At 46.2% G+C, this 12,693-nt stretch overlaps 1 pseudogene; it reads left to right on the top strand.

Moving 5' to 3' along the window:
- Positions 1-12,693, top strand: part of LOC104242266 (serine/threonine-protein phosphatase BSL3-like) — a 40,353-nt pseudogene that overhangs the window by 17,744 nt on the left and 9,916 nt on the right.

The following is a 12,693-nucleotide window of genomic DNA, read 5'->3' on the forward strand; positions in this document are numbered from 1 at the left end:
CAGGTATGTAAAGGCTATCCCTTCTTTCTTTTGGCATGATCCATACGATACAAACGAAAAGAGCAAATGCACAATTTCCATAAATGACTCTATTCATAGAAATACTAGAGATGCTTATTGTTTGACTCAAAAGATATTGAAATCTTTTTGAACAAATCAATCGAAGATGAAGGGGTAAATCTTAGCTGAGAATAATAATCTCTAGAAAGAAGGATAGATAAAGAGAAGACTGATCACAAGACTTCTTTTACGATCTACTTTTCTCCAAACCTTTTAGAAATCTTTTCATTCATAAATAGTAATGTAGCCAACATTCGGAATCCCCCCTTTACAAGGTTATTGTCCTCTATATATATAAACAGCGAGACTTTTCTAAGCTATAAAAGACAAATTACAAGGAATATTCCTAATGTCCCCTAATGGGCCTACATTATTACTAGGGTCGTCCAGTCTCTTGTTTGTCTTAAGGTTGTCTCCCTCAGGACATCGATTCAAGGAGACCCCGTCAATCGTCGTGCTCGTCGTCGGTTGTGGTTGGTCAAATTTGGACCCATACAATTAGTCCCTTCGCTTGTCGAGGTCGCAACTGGGTGCGTCCTCGATGAGCGGACATCATGCGTTCCTATGGAGAAATTTGAGCCGTTGAGACGTTATGATGTGGTCAATGGGGGACGGTCAACGTGCTTAGCAAGACACCGGGTAATACACTTTACCAGGAAATGATGTCATCTTCACGTGCGTCATCATTACGCATGTTTTCGAGGCAGGAGTTGATGGCTTGATGCTTCGATTCCAGCGCTACTCTGTGACCCTCCGCTTCGGTTCTGGCGCCACCCAACGCTATAAATAGGTGAAGGGTTTGTTTTTTCGAAAGTTCTTGGCCATTTCACTCCTGATAACCTCTCTTATTCCTCTGAGCTTGCTCTCATACCTTCCTGCTTCTTTTTCTTACGTTCTTCATTCGTAGCTTCTTCCCCCTTCTTTTTTGCATTGATACTCCTTTGAACGACATCATGCCAAGATCTCATCGTCTCGTGAGGGGGTTCCTGAGGCCACCCCATTGTCCACGGCGCCCCTTTCAGGCGGTGAAGATACGGTGGTAGAAGAGGGTGACAGTCCCCCTACGGTGGAGGAGTTATTACCGAGACACCCTATGTCTTGACTTCCTCAAAGAACCCCCTCCTACTCCTGCCCCCGTACTTTCTGAGACGAAGCAGGTTCACCTTGACGCTCTTCGTATAAAATATAGCATCCTTGCTCACGTTGATATGATTCCGGTGGGGGAGAGATTTTGTAGATGTCCATAGGCCTGGGTACTGCGCTTTCTATGAGTACCCTTTCGTGATTGGCTACACTTTTCCTCTCTTCCCCTTAGAGGAAGAGTTCTGTAGGTTCTACCAAGTTTGCCCGACACAACTTTCACCGTATACCCTTAAGGTGCTCCTACTGTTGACCAAGTATGCGGAATTGGCGGAATGTAATGTTTCTATCCACCACCTTTTGCACCTGTTCTCTCCTAGCTTCCACAGAGGCACCGTGGCACGAAAAGGTTGGTGGTTGGGACATTCGACCGAGCAAGTCGCAAGTTTTGGCACAAGTACTTCTTTGTCAAAACCGAACATATTGTCTCCGACTCTGCCAGGTTTTCGGAGCGATGGAATGAGACTCGTAAATGTCGCCACTCATTTTATTCTTCCTTTGTCTGTATTCGTTATAAAGTTTGTTTGCTTCTCGTTTGCAGCTATGGGATGTCCGCCCCGCCCTATTGCGGGCATAAGGGATTGAGTAGCTCGTTTGTTATCCCACGCAGTGGAAACCCGCGATTGGCCTTGCTTCGTAAAGCGTTACGACCCTAAAGTTCCAACTGGTGAGTGTTTTCCCTTTACCCCTTCATTGGTTATATATCGCCGTCCATTAATTCGACTACTTCGTGATGGTAGGTCGAGGAGCTTCCAGGCGGAGGGCGCCAGTTCCCACATTTCGACAGGCCGTTGCCGTCGCGGACACGCAATTTATTTTGAGTGAATCTGTTCGAGAGGGTCGTCCTTAACCTACTCAATTAGAAGGCCCCTCTCGGGTCGTGGTCGTGAGGGAGGAGGCTTCTTCAATGCAGGCCCCCACCTTTTGGACGAATCCTCCAATGGGGACGAGCCGTTATCGAGAAAAAGGAGGAGAATGGAGCTCGGGAAGGGTGTGGCTGTCGACGCTGATAGAAGTAGGGCGTCGCAGACGGAACTTGTGCCCACATTCATCACCGATGCCATATTATCGGGGAAGATCTCACACAGATGGGGTTTGTGTAGGAGCCGACTCCGTACGCTCTGCCGAGGGCGGCGCATCGTCCAACGTTGGAGGCCGTTGCGTCGAGGGCTCAGGCTCAGATGTCGACCAGAAGGAAGTCAACGAGTTTGTAGGTCGTCACACTCACGTGGAGGTCAGAGCGGAGGGGTCCGATTGTCACATAGTCATCCCCGGGGATTATAACTTATTGTCGAACCGTGAGCAAGTGGCGTCCGTTTTAGCTCCTCTATGTGCTGCCCCTGAAAACGAGGTGCTCAGGACAATGAGTGACGTGGAATTATCTCAGAACGTCGCCGGTATGGCTTTGCGGGTAAGTTCTTTTCTTTTTCTTTTCGTCGTTGGGCTTAAGCGGCGATTGTCGACCTGTATTTCGTTTTTAACTTCTCTTTTTCTTTTGTGCTAGACCCTCATCATGGAGACCGAATGCGAGCGTCGGGAGAAGAGGAGGACGACAGTATATGGGAAGATGTCTTCCAAGTATCAACGACATCGTGCTAAGCATGGCGTGATGGCCGATATTTATACTCAAGACCCTGAATTTCAGTTGTTTCGCGAAGGGCTCAAACAGAGGGAGGACCAACTGGAGCGCAAGGTCAAAGATTTGAAGGAGCGGGATGAGGAGCTCATGAAGGTTGTCGCCCATAATAGTGAACTTGAGCCTCCCTTAGGGCGAAGGAGGACGAGCTTGAGTTGAGCAGGGGGTGATGGCCGAGAATGCCGATTTACGGGCGAGAGTGGTCGGTTTGACCGCTGAATTGAATGCGAAGGCGGCGGAGATTGAGGAGCTTAAGGGCAAGCTGGACGCTGGTGCTGATAAGCTGACGACCGCTATTTCTGAAACGGTGTCGTTGGAGGATGCCCTCCGTATTTGTAGGTCGGAGAGAGGGAAACCTTTAATCTTAAGGTTGCGGGGCATCAAGGGCGTGTTAAAGAGTTGGAGGCGGAGTTATCTGTATTGAATGGGCAAGTGACCTCGCTGAGAGCGGAGGATGCAACTCGACGTTCTCAACCTTCCCCGTCCCATGCTTAAGCCGATTCGGTCGTGCCTCGTCGCTTATATGAGTTGTGGGTTCTTGCTGAGGCCTGACTTGACGTGTACAAGGCTTTCCACGCCGAGGGGAGGACAACTGAGGCGGAGCTTTAAACCGTGCATAACGAAACTCGTGCGGCTCGTGAGGCGTGTGGGTACGACCCTCATACTCCTGATGGAGATGATATCAACTCGGATGAGGCGAACCGTCTTGCTTCGGACTCTTGGTACGAAGAAGCTTACCCTACCGGGGATGATGTGTAATATTGTGTTTTCTTTTTGCTTTGGGGCTTTTGTGGGGGGGGGGGCATGCTTGAGCCCGTTTTGTAAGGGTCAGTGAAAATATTTTGATGCAATGTAGGTTTTATTTTGTCGATGGTTGGTGCTCTTTGTAATTTCTATGGTATACGAGTTACCCGTCGAGCTGTTGAGTCGATTTATCTTTTGGGTGTGGTTGATTCCTCTTTCTTTTTTTTGATGGCCTTGACCATTGGGATGTTGCTCCGTACTTTTGTCGGAGTAGGATCCCATCGTGGTTCGAACGAGGTCGAACCCATTTTTTGTCGATGGCCGTGGCCATTGGGATGTTGCCTCGAGCTGTCGTCGAAGTAGGATCCCATCGTGGTTCGAGCGAGGTCGAACCCATGTTTTATCGATGGCCTTGGCTATTGGGATGGTGCTTCGAACTGTCGTCGAAGTAGTATCCCATCGTGGTTCGAACGAGGTCGAACTCATGATTTGTCGATGGCCTTGGCCATTGGGATGTTGCTTCGAACTGTCGTCGAAGTAGTATTCTGTCGTAGTTCGAACGAGGTTGAACTCATGTTTTAGTCGATGGCCTTGACCATTGGGATGTTGCTTCGAACTGTCGTCGAAGTAGTATCCCGTCGTTGTTCGAACGAGGTCGAACTCATGTTTTAGTCGATGGCCTTGGCCATTGGGATGTTGCTTCGAACTGTCGTCGAAGTAGTATCCCGTCATAGTTCGAACGAGGTCGAACTCATGATTTGTCGATGGCCTTGGCCATTGGGATGTTGCTTCGAACTGTCGTCGAAGTAGTATCCCGTTGTAGTTCGAACGAGGTCGAACTCATGATTCGTCGATGGCCTTGGCCATTGGGATGTTGCTTCGAACTGTCGTTGAAGTAGTATCCCGTCGTGGCTTGAACGAGGTCGAACTCATGTTTTAGTCGATGGCCTTGGCCATTGGGATGTTGCTTTGAACTGTCGTCGAAGTAGTATCCCGTTGTAGCTCGAACGAGGTCGAACTCATGTTTTAGTCAATGGCCTTGGCCATTGGGATGTTGCTTCGAACTGTCGTCGAAGTAGTATCCCGTCGTAGTTCGAACGAGGTCGAGCTCATGTTTCGTCGGTGGCCTTGGCCATTCCATGTTGGAGGTATGATCGTATTCCCATAGGAAGGCACATGCCGACTTTATCCATGCAATGGAGATTCAATTAAGTTCTTGTAAGAATCACATGTCGACTCTGTACATACAATGGAGATTTGATTACATTCTTGTAGGAGTCACATGTCGACTCTGTATATACAATGGAGATTTGATCATTCTTGTAGGAGTCACATGTCGACTCTGTACATACAATGGAGATTTGATTATCTATATCCAGTCCCTTCATTACTCTATATCGGAGATCATGTCGATTGGACGGGGTAATGAACAATACTTCGAACCTCGAGACGTCCCCCTTGTCGCTTCATTAAAAACCTCACGGGAAAAACCCGATTGGGACAAAACCCGGGAGGGAAAAAGAGTATGACTTAGGTGGCGCCTCCTTTCAGAAATGGAAGTATTTGAGATGGGCGATATTCTAATTGTTTTGGAGTAGTTTTCCCTCCATTGTTTCTAACTGGAATGCTCCTTTGTTTGCTGCGGCCGTGATTTTGTATGATCCGTCCCAGTTTGTTCCTAGTTTTCCCTCATTAGGGTCTTTTGCGGCTTGTGTTTTAGCCTTGAGGACGTAGTCTCCGATTTTGTGCGGTCGTACTTTGGCTTTCTTGTTGTAATACCTTTCTACTTGTTGCTTCTGGGCCACCATTCTTACGTGGGCCATGTCTCTCCGTTCTTCGACTTCATCCAGATCTTGTAGTCTACTTTCGTCGTTGCTCGGTCCGCTTTCGTTGGAGTATCTCAAACTAGGCTCTCCGACCTCGACGGGTATAACTGCGTCAGTCCCGTAGACCAGTGAATATGGCGTCTCTCCTGTGCTTGATGTATCATAGGGGCATACTTATGACACTGTTCACATCTCCTGACATAGTCCGCGGTTTCTTTTTTCATGGTGGGCCAGTATTATCCGGCGCGGATGAGGCATCGACGAGGGCGCGGTTTCCCGTGTGGGCGCCGCTGTGCCCTTCGTGTACTTCTTCCGGTACTTGCCTTGTTTGATTTGGCCCAAGACATTTGGCTAGGGGGTCGCCGAACGTTCTTTTGTAGAGATCACCGTTTACGAGGCTGTATCTGGCTGCCTGTACCCGGAGCTTTTTGGCTTTTTTTTAATCTTGCGGGAGCGTTCCATCCTGCAAATATGCTACGAGGCGGTTGCACCAGTCCCAAGTTAGGTTTACAGAATGTACCTCGACGTGGTCTATTGCGGAATGGAGAATTGTGACCACGTTTTCCTTGGTGATATTTTTGGTGGTCGCCGCTAGTTTTGGCGAGGCCCTCTGCTTCGATATTCTGCGCCCTGGGTATTTGGTCAAGGCGACATTCATATAATTCTGGCAGTAGTTTGTGAATTTCTGACTGGTACTTTTGTAGTCTCTGTTCTTTGATTTGGAAAGTCCCAATGACTTGGTTTACCACGAGTTGAGAGTCGCAATGGAGGATGAGTCATCGAGCGCCATATTTGAGGGCTAACTTCAAACCTGCAATCACAGCTTCATACTCGGCCTCATTGTTAGTCATCTCGGGGCATCGTATGGACTGGCGAATTACTTTGCCTGTAGGGACTTCGAGGACGAGTCCTAGTCCCGAGGCATTAGAGGCGCCATCGGTGTAGAGGACCCAGAGGTCGGTATGCGTGGAAGCGCGGAGCGCTTCCTGTTCTACTTCAGGCAATATTTCTGCGCTAAAATCAGCGACGAAATCGGCGAGCACCTGCGAATTAATGGCAGTTCGCGGTTGGTATGTTATGTCGTGCTCGCTTAGTTCTATGGCGCACTTGGCCAGTCTACCCGATAGTTCGGGTTTGTGTAGGATACCTCTTAGGGGAAGGTTGTCACCACCTTTATGGGGTGACATTGAAAATACGGTCTAAGCTATCGTGAAGCTACGACTAATGCCGAAGCTAGTTTTTCAAGGTGAGGGTACCTTGTTTCGGCATCAACTAAGGTTTTGCTAATATAGTAAACCGGAGATTGCGTACCTTTGTTTTCACGGACCAAGACTGCGCTTACCGCAACTTCGGAAACTGCTGGATACACAAGTAGACATTCACCTGGGTCTACCTTGACGAGCAGTGGTGGCGAAGATAAATACGCTTTCAGTTTTCTCAGGCATCGACGCATTCTTCATTCCATTGCAGTCCGTGGTCTTTCCTTAGCACATTGAAGAATTTGTGACATCTATCCGAGGATTGTGAAATGAACCTCGACACGGCGGCTATTCGTCCTGTTAATTTCTGCACCTGCTTTTTGCTGGTCAGTATCTCAGGTATTGCATCGATGGCCCTGATCTGATCCGGGTTGACCTCGATACCTCTTTGTGACACTAGGAAACGAAGGAACTTTCCTGAAGTTACGCCGAAGGCGCATTTTTCGGGATTCAGTTTCATCCCGTATTGCCTTAATATCTCGATGGCTTCCTTCAGATGGCCAATGTTATCCTCTTTCTTTGTCGACTTTACTAGCATGTCGTCGATGTAAATCTCCATGGTCTTACCGAGCTGTTCTTTGAACATCTTGGTGACTAATCTTTGATACGTGGCCCCTGCATTCTTGAGTCCGAACGACATTACCTTTTAGCAGTACGTTCCTCGGTGAGTGATGAAAATTGTCTTTTCTTGATCCTCTTTAGCCATTAGAATTTGGTTATAACCGGAGTAGGCGTCCAAGAAGCTCAGCAGTTCGTGCCCCGCTGTTGCGTCGATGAGTTGATCGATGTGGGGTAACGGAAAGGAGTCCTTTGGGCATGCTTTGTTCAGATCGGTGAAGTCGACACATCCGCCATTTCCCGTTCTTCTTTTTGACCATGACCACATTGGCGACCCATTGGGGGTATTTCGACTCTCTGATGGAACCATTAGCGAGTAATTTATTAACCTCCCCGCTGACCGCCTCATTGATGGCGGCATTGAACTTTCTCCTCATTTGCCGTACTGCCGAGTAAAGTGGATCGACATTCAGCCTGTGTGTGGCGATATCCCTTGGGATTCCTGACATATCTGAGTGAGAAAAGGCAAACAAATCGGCGTTGCTAGTTAAAAACTCACGATATTTACCTGGTTCTGAGAGGTTGTGTCCAACATAAGCCTTTCTTGTGCTATCGGTGTTGTCTAATTGGACGGGATCGAGATCTTCTACGGCTGCGTTGCAAGCTTCTACGATGTCCGGGTCTTTGATGGCCTCTACTTGTACGTCGGGTTTGGTTCCCGACATGGCTGATTGCTATGCCTCCGCACTTGCCCCTTTTAGTTGTTTGGTATGTATGCAATGTTGGGCGATCCGGTAGCATTCTTGGGCGGTGCGTGGCTCGCCTCGGATGCTGAATATATCCCCCATGGGGTGGGAAATTTGATTACTTAATAGAAACTTGACGGGACGACTCGCATGGCGTGTATCCATGGGCGTCCTATGATGGCGTTGTAGGCTGTTTCCTGATTCATGACGTGGAATGTCGTTTCCAGGGTGACCCTTCCTGCCAGGACGGGTAGCACTATTTCTCCAGATGTTCGCTCCACTGCATTATTAAAACCCGTTAATGTTATGCAACACGGTGTTATTTTATCCTCGAACCTCTTCTGCATGAGAACTCGTGGGTGAACAATACACGCGCCGCTTCCGTCAGCCACCATTATTCTTTTTACATCGGTATCCGTGATGCGCAAAGTTATAACCAAAGCATCATAGTGAGGGAAAGACAAACCATCGATATCCGACTTATCGAAGATGATACTGTCTTCGAGGTCGTTATACCGTTCGTGGGCAACTGTCCGTTTGAGTTTATGTGTGGTGGTGAATTTCACATGGTTGATTACTGTGTCGTCACCGCTGCCAATGATCATTTGTATGGTACGAGCTGGCGATGGTGGTTTTGGAGTTCCTTGAGGTTGATCGCGCCCTCGAGCGAAATTAGCCCGTCCTCTGTCGCTCAGCTGCTCTTTCTGGTATCCCTGTTTTAACATTTTTACTACTTGTCGCAGACCTATGCAGTCTTCGGTCTTGTGTCCTCTTTCCTGGTGGAATTCACACAGGACGTTTGACCTCCTTCTGCTCGGATTCGACTTCATCTTTTGCGGCCACTGCACCTTCGTGTCGAGCTTTTCCAGTGCGTACACTATTTCTGAAGGGGAAACACAAAAATTATGAGCGGATAACAATGGAGGCATACCTCTTTCGTTTCGGATGGGTGCGATGTGTCGAGGCGCGACATTTGCATGTCGTGGAGGAGGCAGATTGGATGTTCGGATATAAGGCTGGTGCCTTTCTCGATTGAAACGTGGCAGTTGATCCCTTCGCCCGTCGTTGCGATGATCTCTCCTTATCTCGGTCTGGACTGATGTTAATCGCTGAAGCGGGCCGTTCAGGTCATCCTCGTCTGCCCTCACTTCGGCGCAATAGGCATTGTGGATCTCTTCCCACGTGGTAGGGGTACTTCATGAGTCTACTGAGTAGCTTTTTGGTTGCTTTTGACCCGTTTCTGCTTAGCCCATTTTGAAAGGCTGCTACTGTCATCCCTTCTGACACGTTCGGTAGGCTCATCCTTACCCTGTTGAATTGGGCTAGGAAATCCCGAAGTCCCTCGCCCGTCGTTTGCTTGACGGCGAAGATATCATTGACCCTAGCCTCGGCCTTTTTCGCTCCCGCGTGAGCGGTGACGAACTTATCGGCCGTCTCTTCGAATGTTGATAACGATCGTGCTGGTAGTTGGGAATACCATGTCAACGCTCCCCCTGTTAGAGTTTCGCCGAACTTTTTCAGCAGCACAGACGATACTTGTTCTTTTCATAGATCGTTACCCTTTACTGCGGTAACGTAATGGATTAAGTGATCCTCCGGGTCCGTGGTGCCATCATATATTTTCAAATATAGCGACATTTTTAAGGTCTTTGGAATATAATGGGGAGCTGCCTTTTCGCTATATGGCTGTTTGACGAATCGGCCCACATCGCGTTTTGGTAACAACTTCGGGGCACCTGGTATTTTATCAACCCTCTCTTGATGTTCCTTCATCTGGTCGCAGAGTGTTTTGTTCTCATTTTCCATCTCTTCCATTTTCTTTAAGATGGCCGTAAGTGCATCGTTGCCTGTATCAGCAACAGTACGAGTGTTACCCGTTCGCGTAGTGCCTGGCTCATTGGCAACAACTGCGGTTTTTGCGGGTAATGTCTCCATGAACGGGTTTCTCGAGCATGCTGCTCAAGGTGTTTGTTAGCCATTCTTCTAATAGCTTTTTCACGGCCGATGGTGCTTCTCCTGCTGCGGATGTTGAGGTTTCCCTCTCGCGCGAGACCGTTAGACCTTCGTGCGGAGGAGGTGACATTTCTCCTTCAGGTGTAGCACGTGATGTTGCGTTTTCGTTGTCTTCCCCACTGGCATCGTTGAGGGAATTCAGGAGGTTGTTCGTGACACCTACTATTGCCTTTAGCCTTGCTTCTCCCTTTCCTGCCATTGTTGGCCTTTGTGGAGCTAAAGAGAGGTGGTTATTTCTTTCAAGAATCTAGATGAAAACTACAATTTCAGCTATAGAAATCCCCACAGACGGCGCCAAATTGTTTGACTCAAAAGATATTGAAATCTTTTTGAACAAATCAATCGAAGATGAAGGGGTAAATCTTCGTTGAGAATAATAATCTCGAGAAAGAATGATAGATAAAGAGAAGACGAATCACAAGACTTCTTTTACGATCTACTTTTCTCCAAACCTTTTAGAAATCTTTTCATTCATAAATAGTAATGTAGCCAACATTCAGAATCCCCCCTTTACAATAAAGGAATATTGTCCTCTATATATATAAAGAGCGAGACTCTTCTAAGCTGTAAAAGACAAATTACAAGGAATATTCGAAGGAATATTCCTAATGTCCCCTAATGGGTTTACATTATTACAAGGGTCGTCCAGTCTCTTGTTTGTCTTAAGGTCATCTCCCTCAAGACATCGATTCAAGGAGACCCCGCCAATCGTCGTGCTCGTCGTCGGTCGTGGTTGGTCAAATTTGGACCCATACACTTATGTTCTTGATTCCTCATGTGTCATATTATTCTATCATCTGTTCATGGGTCTCAGAAAAATACGTAAGTTGAAAAAAATTTACTTCATGATATTACTCAAAGGCATAATGGTTTTATGACATTCCAAGAGATTTTATTGACGTACTTATTCATGTACATTGACCCATGACCAGATAGCGTTATATACGCGTATATATGTATATATATGTATATGGGATATGGGAAAGGGTTATGGCATTATATACGCACCACCACCTGATCAGCTGGTAGACATTGATGATTTGCCCACAGTGGCCGAGATGATATGATGGGATGCCCTCAGAGGTGATGATGTTATGAACGCATATACCTATGTATGGTATGGCATTTATATGCATATGCACAACATTATAATATTAAATGATTCACAGAGTTATTCAGAATGTGTTAATCAATATGATCCTGCCTCCCAAAGATATATATTGAGCCTTCCATTTTGCTAGTCTCTTCTCACATTTATCAATCAGACCGCTCCATATTTCCATAGCCTTATTTTTTGCCCCAGGGCCAAACCCAAATATACAGTAGGAAGCTTCCCAATGTCACAACCCAATGTCCATAGCCTTAGTGGAATCTTATTATTTTTCATTTTTCATTTTTTAACATATTGGAGTGCACATGATTTTGATGATTGATGCTCTTGGCAGAGAATTTGTTATTTGCATAAGTTTTTATTTGCATCTCGTGTGCAGGAAAAATAAATAAATTATTGACTTCATAAATCACACTCGAAAAATCTGATGTTTTCGGAAGTGGTGGTGGTTGTTATTGTGCTTTAGCCTTGTTCAGAAAACCATACTGTATGGACTATTGTAGTAAAGATATATACGACATTGATGTCAAAGAAGAGAAATTTGCTGAATTATTGGTATCAGCGTTTCCGTGGATAAGTCCTTATTTTGAAGAGGTATATATCATGGAAATGTTGCCCTGGTATGATTTTAGGAAACTAAAACTTGAAATTCCACAAACTATTGCTACCATTTGATAGTTGAGTGGCTCAATTATGCACCTCGCTTGCATGTTATTGGTTTCAAATCAATTTCACTTGCTGACGGAGTTTCCATCTCTCTAGAATAGCATATTTTCTTGCACCTACTTTTCTGTTTTTATATATGATGAGCGGAGCTCCTTTTCTGAGGTTTTAATAGTGAAGTAAAGTTATGAATTCTCGATATCATAAGAAAACAAGTTTATTCCTTCTAGTGATGTTTCTTTATAAGTCTTCCGCTGACCTAGAAGAAAATAAAGAATTCAACGAAACAAAGAAGATATGCCGTGGCTCGTCTTCTAGGGAGTTTAGTTGAGGCATAGGATAACAATATGCCAATTCCAGGTTCAAAATCCGCAACTACACTTAATGTGAGCCCATCTGCTGTAGTCATTATTGGCAGGTCTTTGTTACGTGTGCTTATATTGCAGGTTGTCTTGGCTGATTAGTTTAGGTGCATGCTCGATGGCCAGGACACACCAATTTTGAAACATAAACATGACAAAGGCTCAAGCAGTGGGATGTACATTTTTTTCTTATCTGAAGATGGTTATTTGATGAACAGTTGTAACAGTTTGAGCATATGTTGGTCTCTTATTTTTTCAAAACTTCTACATTTTGTTTGAGCAAAGTCTTTTTAGACTGTACTGTTTGTTGAACTGAAGCTGTCGGAGTGCATTTTACGCATTTGCATCTTCGTCTATTTCTGAATTTTGTTTGTGTATTCTCACTAGTTTCCTCTGGTGATGTCCAACTGAAGATAAATTCTTGTGAATCTAATCTGGTCCAAGCGTCCAGTAAAGTAATGAAATCCTAATCTGCCCTTGTTACTTGGCTAGGTACGCAACTGCAAGTGCGCGATCTGATGGTCTTCTTCTGCTTTGTGGAGGGAGGGATGCCAATAGTGTGGTGAGAGAAGCAT

Source organism: Nicotiana sylvestris, chromosome 6 (genome assembly GCF_000393655.2).
Source record: "Nicotiana sylvestris chromosome 6, ASM39365v2, whole genome shotgun sequence".
NCBI classification, from domain to species: Eukaryota; Viridiplantae; Streptophyta; class Magnoliopsida; order Solanales; family Solanaceae; genus Nicotiana; species Nicotiana sylvestris.